This window comes from Quercus robur, chromosome 4 (genome assembly GCF_932294415.1).
Source record: "Quercus robur chromosome 4, dhQueRobu3.1, whole genome shotgun sequence".
Lineage (NCBI taxonomy): Eukaryota > Viridiplantae > Streptophyta > Magnoliopsida > Fagales > Fagaceae > Quercus > Quercus robur.
In genome coordinates this window covers 4,097,145-4,105,804 of record NC_065537.1, presented here as the reverse complement: position 1 = coordinate 4,105,804, position 8,660 = coordinate 4,097,145, and positions in this window count along the sequence as shown.

The window sequence follows — 8,660 nt, the reverse complement described above, 5'->3', positions numbered from 1 at the left end:
CCACCCTAAACTATACTTTCGATTACATTTTGCACCTTAAACTTTGGATTTCCATCCAAGTTAACAGCAAACTTGATATTGAGGTATAAAGTGTAACAAAGGTTATAGTTTATGGTGCAAATTGTGCATTCGAAAAGTTAAAGGTGCAAAATGTAATTTGGGGTATAGTTTAAGGTGGTAAAGTGAAATTTTTCCCCCTGTTATTGAGAACAACTTTTTTTAATTATTTGTTAAAAGTACTACAAATAAAAGTTAAAAGCAAAACAAAATAAGTTGTTGAAAATACACTAGAAAAAAACTAAAAGTGTAATAGAAATATATTGAATGTGTAACCCACAAACATTATTAATAGGATAAAATGCAAAACACACCTTGTCATTTGAGAATTTTTTGATTTTACATCCAAAAGTTTCAGAATTTGGATTTTACACCCTGAAGTTTCATACCATTTTGATTGTCAGCCCTTCCGCTAGTTTTATGCTGACGTGTCCATTAAGTGCCACATAAGCTTATGACATGTGCTAATCGATCCAATTAAATTGTGACACATGTATTAATATTCTAGGTCAGATAAAAACCTAAAATAATTAAAATAAAAACATATTTTGAATAATTAAAATAACAACTAAAAATGAAAAAAAAAATACAATAATACAATTTTTTTTTTCATGTTTTGCAACATTTTCTGGGAACCTAAACGAACAAAAAAAATTCTTAACACCTCCTCCCTTCTCTTTCTAATGTCAGGCCTCTCTCACTCTCTGATTCTCTCTCTAACTTGAGCCTCCTTGCTCCGCCTTTAGTTGGTTGTCGCCACCATAGGCAGTTCACCCTCGTCCATTTCTCTCTTAAGCTCTCTTATCTTCTTCGGTCTAAACATAAATCTTATAAGTTGCTTTTCGTAGACCTATATGCAAGGCACTTTGTTCAAGGGGTTCAAATGAACCCCCCTGACTTCAAAAAAAAAAGAAGAAGAAGATATATATATATATATATATATATAATCATTTTTTTTGTTAGTTTAATACATTAATTTTTTCTTAAAAATATTTTTGCACACCCTGGCTTAAATCTTATACGTCCTTATTACAAGTATTTCTGACTTTAAGAGTAAAGGTCTGTTTGGATTGAGCTTATTTTTGCTGAAACTGAAAACACTGTAGCAAAATAATTTTTAAATGTGTGAATAGTGCTGTGAGACCCATTTTTAATGAAAAAGTTACTGAAGAGTGGAATTTGTGGGTTTGTGAACAGTGCACAGATGCACTATTCACTGCTGACTTGGTCAACAACTGCGGTTGAAGAAAAAAAAAAAGAAAAAAAAAAAAAGGAAAACGCAGACAAAACGCAAACGCCATTTTCAGTCCAATCCAAACCACACCTAAGTGTTTGTAAATTGTGGGTGTCACTTTTTATTATAAATTTATATTATGTGTATGAGTTTGTCTAATATTGATTGTGTGCATTACTTTTTGTTATAATGTTATTTGTATGAATAATGACGTGTGTGTACAATATAAATATAATATAACTTTATATAATTTAATAATTAGGAAATAGAGAATGTTTGTTACATGAGTGTGTATAGTTATCATGTTATAATAACTTTTTGTAATAAAATTAGAAAAATTCAAGAAAAAATTTACAAAGTTAGTGATTTTTCAAGCATTTGATTGGTTAAGTAAACATGTAGTGAATTATTTTATGTACGAATGAGTGTGATTGTGTGCGTCAATAATTAATATAGAGCCAATAAGTTGAGTTTAGTCATTTAGTTTAAAATATTTTTATAAAAACAATGACAAATATATAATAATAACTGCAAAAAAATAAAAATTTAGACAAACTTAACAAAATAAAATGACCATAGCTACTCTCGTTGGCAATAAATACTCATAATGAATTATCATGTAACAATTCAAAATTTGAAAACTTATAAAATAAAATTGTAAAAATTCAATTTTTTTTAGTGGATAACTTGATACATCCAAGTTCTCTTTTTATTAAAATTTTTATAATTTAAATTTTTAATGACTCCCTGAAGAAAATTTTTGAAGCTGTCACGGCTGGGACCCAATTTCTAGTTGTGTGGGACCTACTAATAATATTTTTGTACTTGCAAAAAAAAGCTAAAAGCAAATCTTAAAAGTTGCTTTTTGCAAACACAGATGGGACCCAATTATCTTTTGTTCGAGACCTGCAAATACCAAATAGTAAACAAATTCAGCAAAACACGAGCTGAAACTTAGATCCCAAACACACATACAGGCAAGAGAAGCGATGGAAGTTAACAGAGAAACTAATTACACTTATTTTATAAATTTCAGAAATTAATAATTCTCACTTTTGAAATTTTATGAACCAAAGGCGCATACTAGGCATACCTTAGGGAGTTATGATACATTTTACCTTATTTTTATTATAAACATATATAACAACATATTTAAATTAATATGTGACGATCGATTTGGTATATGTCGATTGTTTTTTTAAGAAAAACCACCAAGTCGAGCCCATAGAGTGGATTTAATAGTCGATACTTTATGCAGAATAAAATATTTAAATTAGTATATCATTCAACCAGGTTTGCATGTGTAATATATATATATATATATATATATATTAATTATTATAAAATAAAGTGTTTAATCCTACACAACCCAACAATGATAGTTACTAACTCAATTTGTAAACTTCTTATAATAAAACTGGTTTTGCTCGCCCATAGGAAACACAGGAGTAATATGAATATCCAAGTCAGATATGAACTCGAACGAACAGGCACTTTCTGCACGTAATCTTTATTGTATGGCGTTGGTTTTGAGCGCTCTTCCTATTGGATGAGAGGTCTCAAGCCCAACTGGCCCAATACAATGAATTTTTAAAGAGTGGGCCTAAGAACTAGGTGTTAGACTAAACCACAATCGCTATACATGGTTGGGTGTGGACGGACCAATAAGAAAATGGGTTCAAGCCTGAATTGTTGTCCCCGGGTGTTTCGTTCGAGGAGCTTGATATTCTTCTTCTTCTACTTTCAGTACTAAGTTCTCGTGGTTTTTCAAGACCATGCAGATTGCTGCAGTTTTCTCCCTTTTCTCTCTTCTTGTCCCTTTTTCGCGATCCCCCATTCTTGGGGGGTCTCTCTCATTATATATTTCTTTCCAGTCGATCTTGACCTTCCATCTGTTGATTGTGCAGACCATTACTCGAGTGCTCGTCCCATCAGCCACCTTCCCACACCCTCTGTGAGTTGTGGCAACCAAGACCATACTGTTCAGGGGTCCCTTCATCATTAATGTGGCCAGGACATTAGTTGGGCACATTAAATGCGGAGGTGACAGCTTTTCCTTGAATTGCTCCTACACCATACCCCTGTGTGCGTCCTACTGTACTCGTCCTTCCTTCAAGGGATGCTATAGGAGGCTGCCCTTGATGGCGTGTCGTTCTTTCCTATTGGAGTCTGGAATGCCAAGGACAGAATCGTCCTCGGCAACATCTCTAGGCCATTTGGATTTTCATCGTATGTCCTCAGACATTTCTTTCCTCGGTGCGGGCCTTGGCCTAGCACAAAGTGGGCCGGGGTCGCCAAGTTCCCTAACCCCACAATAGCCCCTCAAAATCCTGCTGTCTAGATCCTCGGACAAAGAGGAGGGTTTTGGTAACATAAGGCTTCTGTCATGGCTTGTCATGTCCTGTCCTTCATTAATGCTAGAGTCTTTTCGTATGCCCGAGACACGTTCCTGGCGCCTTGGTATATGAAGTGTGCCTTTAATGAATGCTGGCGGCTCTGTGCTCCCCACGTTCAATGGTGCGATGGTGATTTTGACGGCTGAGATTTCCTCACCTTTATGGGCGGGAAAATCTGCACAGTTATTTTAAATGGGAGGTATAAATTCCCATTTGAACAGACTTGTCTCTTTACCTTTGCACTTAAGAGTTCGTGCGCATATGTCCTGAGTTCAGTCAAATTTTCAGCCAAACTAAAGTTTCTTTCCAGCATAAACAACCTGCCCAAGGAGCTTTTCCTCATTTCCATAAGTTTTCTTCGCTCTTCAACTGGTGCTTTCCCTCTTCTAAGTTTATCTTTCTCTTGCTCCTCTCCTTCTTTCGTCATCCCTAGAGCCTCTTTGGCAGTTTCTAGAGATGGGTAAATTAAAAAAGTTGGTTGAGACCGAAGAGGCGATGGAAAAATTCATCGCCGATTATAGGATACCCCCCAATGTGGGTCTGAGGTACTGTGAGGAAGGGGAGTGGCACTTTAGGAGAAAAACGGGTGAGGTGGTGATCCCCATACTTGCCTTTATAGAGGGGGGCATGAGAATCCCTATGGGGCCAGTGATGAGGGATTATCTTAGGCACTTTTGATTAGCCCCCACCCAGTGTGCTGCTAACGTGTTTAGGATCTTGGGTTGTGTGGATGCCTTAAACGAGAAAATGGGGCTAAGGCTAACTCACCACGACGTGAACTGGAGCTACAACCTCCAACTCTTGAAAGACAAGTCCTACTATTTGAAGACGAGGGATGATAGGGTTCGGCTTATTAAGTGCCTTCCCGAGTCGAGCAAAGGGTTAAACAAGGACTTCCTCATCGTGTCTCGGGAGTGGCACGATGGCCTCCCTTGCCCCACGGTGGAGGGGGAGCCAGGTGGGGTATCTAAAGTGGGAGAGGGATGATCCCCCTCTTTTATTTTTTGTCATCATGATTTGCACGGTTTGGTTACTGATGTGAATACGCCTTCTTTTTGCAGATCCACACGCCTTTCAGCGGCACTTCTATCTGACCAACAAGGAGGATTTGGAGACTATCCTCAGGGCGGCGGTCTTTGTAAACGAGGCGAACAACCAAGTCAGGGCCACTCACAGGATCTTGGGGTATGATACTATGCAGAGGTCATTTGCCGACCTGAAGTACGTGATCCGGGCTAACGATCCCTGGCTTCAAAGGATCGCTGTAGTTGAGCAAGGGTTTCTGATTCCCAAGGGGTGTCCTGTTCTGGAGGGCGTCTTGTTGGCCGGCTCTTCTTCACCCCACCAAGTGGCGGAAGCCGAGGGTGATTCGGGCTTGCCCGAAGAAGGCTTCGGTGTGTTTGACCAGGCTAGTCTGTTTGCGGATCCCGCTGGTGACTTAGGTGACCCCGACCTTTCCGAGGCGGATTTCTTGTTAGCGGGGACATCCTCTCAGGCGGAGATGGGTCTTAAAAGGAAACCCCAGATGAGCCTGCTTGACCTAATTGAGGGCCAGCCGGGGAAGGAGGCACCAGGAAAGTTGCAGTCCAAACCTCCACCTCCTCCGCCACAGCCTCAACCTGTTCAAACCAGGTCTTCCCCCGCTCATTCGCAGGCACCGACTCCCCGGCCCAAACACCCTACTTCCCCCCAATCGACTTTACCTCCTCAGCTTGAGCCCACTGACTTAAAGAGGAAGAGGAGTTCTAAGGGCAAAGAGCCGATGGATGAGGGGAAGTCTCACACGCCTCAAGAGGAGGGCGAAGTCCCACGGGCTTAAAAGTAGCTAAAGATTGGGCCTTAAGTCTAAGGCAAGGAGATCAATAGTCAATTTGCGCTCGAGGCTTGGTTACCTGCCTCAATGCTCCACGGGGAGCCATTAATGGAAAATGCCTCCTTAAGGGACTTTCGAGGCGGCGAAGGCGCATACGTGGCCGACGCGTTGGAGAGGGCCCTGCTCCTTCCCACTGACATGAAAGAGCTGAAGAATACGAGGAGTCAGGAGGTCTTCCTCAGCATGAAGAGGTATTTGGCCATGGTAAGGCTTCTGATACTCGTGACTCCATTAATTTTTGTTCCTCAATTTCCCATTCATAGTGTGTTTGTTCCGATTGGCAGGCCGTCCAAGCCACTTATAGGCTGGAGGATGAAGCTAAAGGGTAGAGCAAGTCCTTGGAGACCGAACGTAATAAGCGCCTGGACGTAGCTCGCACCCTTAAGAACTCCAAGGCTGACCTTACTAAGGCCAGGGAGGATCTGAAAGAGATGACCAGGCAGAGGGACAGCGCTGAAGTAGGGCTGTCTGGGGCCCAACAGTAGGCTGAGACCCAGACGAAGCGCCTACTTGAAGCTGAAGATCAGCAGAGGATTGCAAAGGAGTAGATTGATGATTTAAAGAAGAAGTCGTCAGAGGTAGAGAGGGCTAGGGGCGTTGCGGAATGGGCCAGGGATGAAGCTCTAAGGGCTAAAACGGAGGCTGAATTTGCCAAGACGGAGGCCGAGACCTCCAAGGACAAAGCTGAGGAGGAGGCCTATGACGCGGGGGTGGCTGATACCCAGGCCATCCTTAAGGCTCAAATTCCTAGGGTATGCCAGCTTTACTACTTCTAGGTCTGGAATGAAGCCCTTAAACAAGCTGGGGTGGAGGCTTCGTCTGATCTGTGGAAGACGGAGAAGGTGTACTATCCCCCGGCCATTCTTGAGACTAACTCTGAGACAGCGAGTGCTCTGGAGGAGGCTGAGGTTGCCCAGCCTGAGGCTGCCCTGACCATGTCCCCTCTAACGAGCCAGCTAAGGGGGGCGAGCTTCCTAAGGTGACAGAAACAGGTGGGAGTTCTAACCCTGAAGCGCCCCAGGAGGCTGCCTAGTCCGTAGTCAGCGCTCAGGACCCTCACGCCGAGGATCCACCTCTCTTGATTCAGCCCCTTCAGTCCATTTCCCCGGCTGATGTCATTCAGGGCCCCGAGGCCAATCCTGCTCAGCTTCCCAAGGAAGGGGATGTCTCCCAGGGTCTTTAGGCTAATCCTGCTCAGCTTCCCAAGGAAGGGGATATCTCCCAGGGTCTCGAGGCCAATCCTGTTCGGCTTCCCAAGGAAGGGGCAAAAATAGAGTTGAAGAAATAAAGACTCCGGCCACCTTTTGTGTTGGTTTTCTTTTCAGCTTAGTTTTTAGTTAATTTGCTTCTGTTTTAGGAGTCTTGGAATTCATTTGTAATTGAATTTTTCTACTATATATATGAAATTCCTTTCTTCTTTTCCCTTTTGAATCATGTGTTTATTGCTTTTACCGATATTACTATTACTACAAAATCTCGTGGCTTGTGAATTAATTATCCTAACGGGTGTGAATGATCTTGCACATAATATATTTGAAGTTAAATCCCTCAATATTGCCTTACCGGTATCAAGGGGACGCTTAGTTTATGTCTACCCATATCTCCAAGGTGCTAAGTGTATAATCTGAGGTGCCGAGCGTACGCTTAGGCCGTATCCATAGCTTTTACAAATCTTGAAGTAGCTAGTTTCCCCATAGGTTTGAGTCCGAGGACTATGCAAGACCTTGGTTCTGTCCAGCACTTAGATTTTCTTGGAGTGACTAGTTTCCCCATAAGCTCGAGTCCGAGGACCATGCAAGACCTTGGTTCTGTCTAGCACTTAGATTTTCTTGGAATGACTAGTTTCCCCATAGGCTCGAGTCCGAGGACCCTGCAAGGCCTTGATTCTGTCTAGCACTTAAATTTTCTTGGAGTGACTAGTTTCTCCATAAGCTTGAGTCCGAGGACTATGCAAAGTATTGGTTCTTTCTAGCACTTAGATTTTCTTGGAGTGACTAGTTTCCCCATAGGCTTGAGTTCGAGGACCATGCAAGGCCTTGGTTCTGTCTAGCACTTAGATTTTCTTGGAGTGACTAGTTTTCCCATAGGCTTGAGTCCGAGGACCATGCAAGGCCTTGGTTCTGTCTAGCACTTAGATTATTGCCAGAATGCGAGACGTGTAATCAAGATGGACTTAAAATCTGAACTGGACAAATGCTTTTATCAATAGTAATACATTCTCAGGTTATTTGCATTCCATGGACGGGGTATAGCTTTTTCATCTAAGTCTTTTAGGTAGTATGCCTCTATCCCCGCAACTGAAGTAATCTGGTATGGTCCTTTCCAGTTGGGTCCGAGCTTTCCCCATGATGGGTTTTTTGCAACACCCACAACTTTCCATAGCACTAAGTCCCCTGGTGCCAGTGGTTTAACCTTCACGTTGGCATCATATCCATGTTTGAGCTTCTGATGGTAATAGGCCAATTGGACCATTGCCTTTTCTCTTTGTTCGTCGATCAGATCTAGGTTCTTCCTCAATAGTTCGTCGTTACTATCCGAGGTGAATGAACTCATCCTCAGAGTCGGGAAGTTTGCCTCTATAGGGATAACGGCCTCGGCCCCATAGGTCATGGCAAAAGACGTCTCCCTTGTTGACCACCGTGGTGTAGTTCGATAGGTCTATAAGACGTGCGGCAACTCTTCCACCCATCTTCCTTTGGCATCATCCAGTCTCTTCTTAAGTCCGTTGACTAAGATTTTGTTGACAGCCTCGACTTGCCCGTTTCCCTGAGGATAGGCTGGGGTTGAGTACCTGTTAGTGATCCCCAACTCGCAGCAGTATCTTCTGAAGGCCTTGTTGTCAAACTGGAGTCCATTGTCTGAGATGGGGGTACGAGGGACTCCGAATCGTGTGACAATGTTTCTCCAGATGAATTTCTTAGCATCCACGTCTTTGATGTTGGCCAGAGGCTTGGCTTTGACCCATTTGGTGAAGTAAACTGTGCCGACCAGTAGATATCTCTTATTTCCTGCTGCCTTTGGGAAGGGTCCTATGATAACCAGGCCCTACAGGGCGAACGGCCACGGACTGGACAGAGGGCTAAGGGCCCCGCTAGGTTGA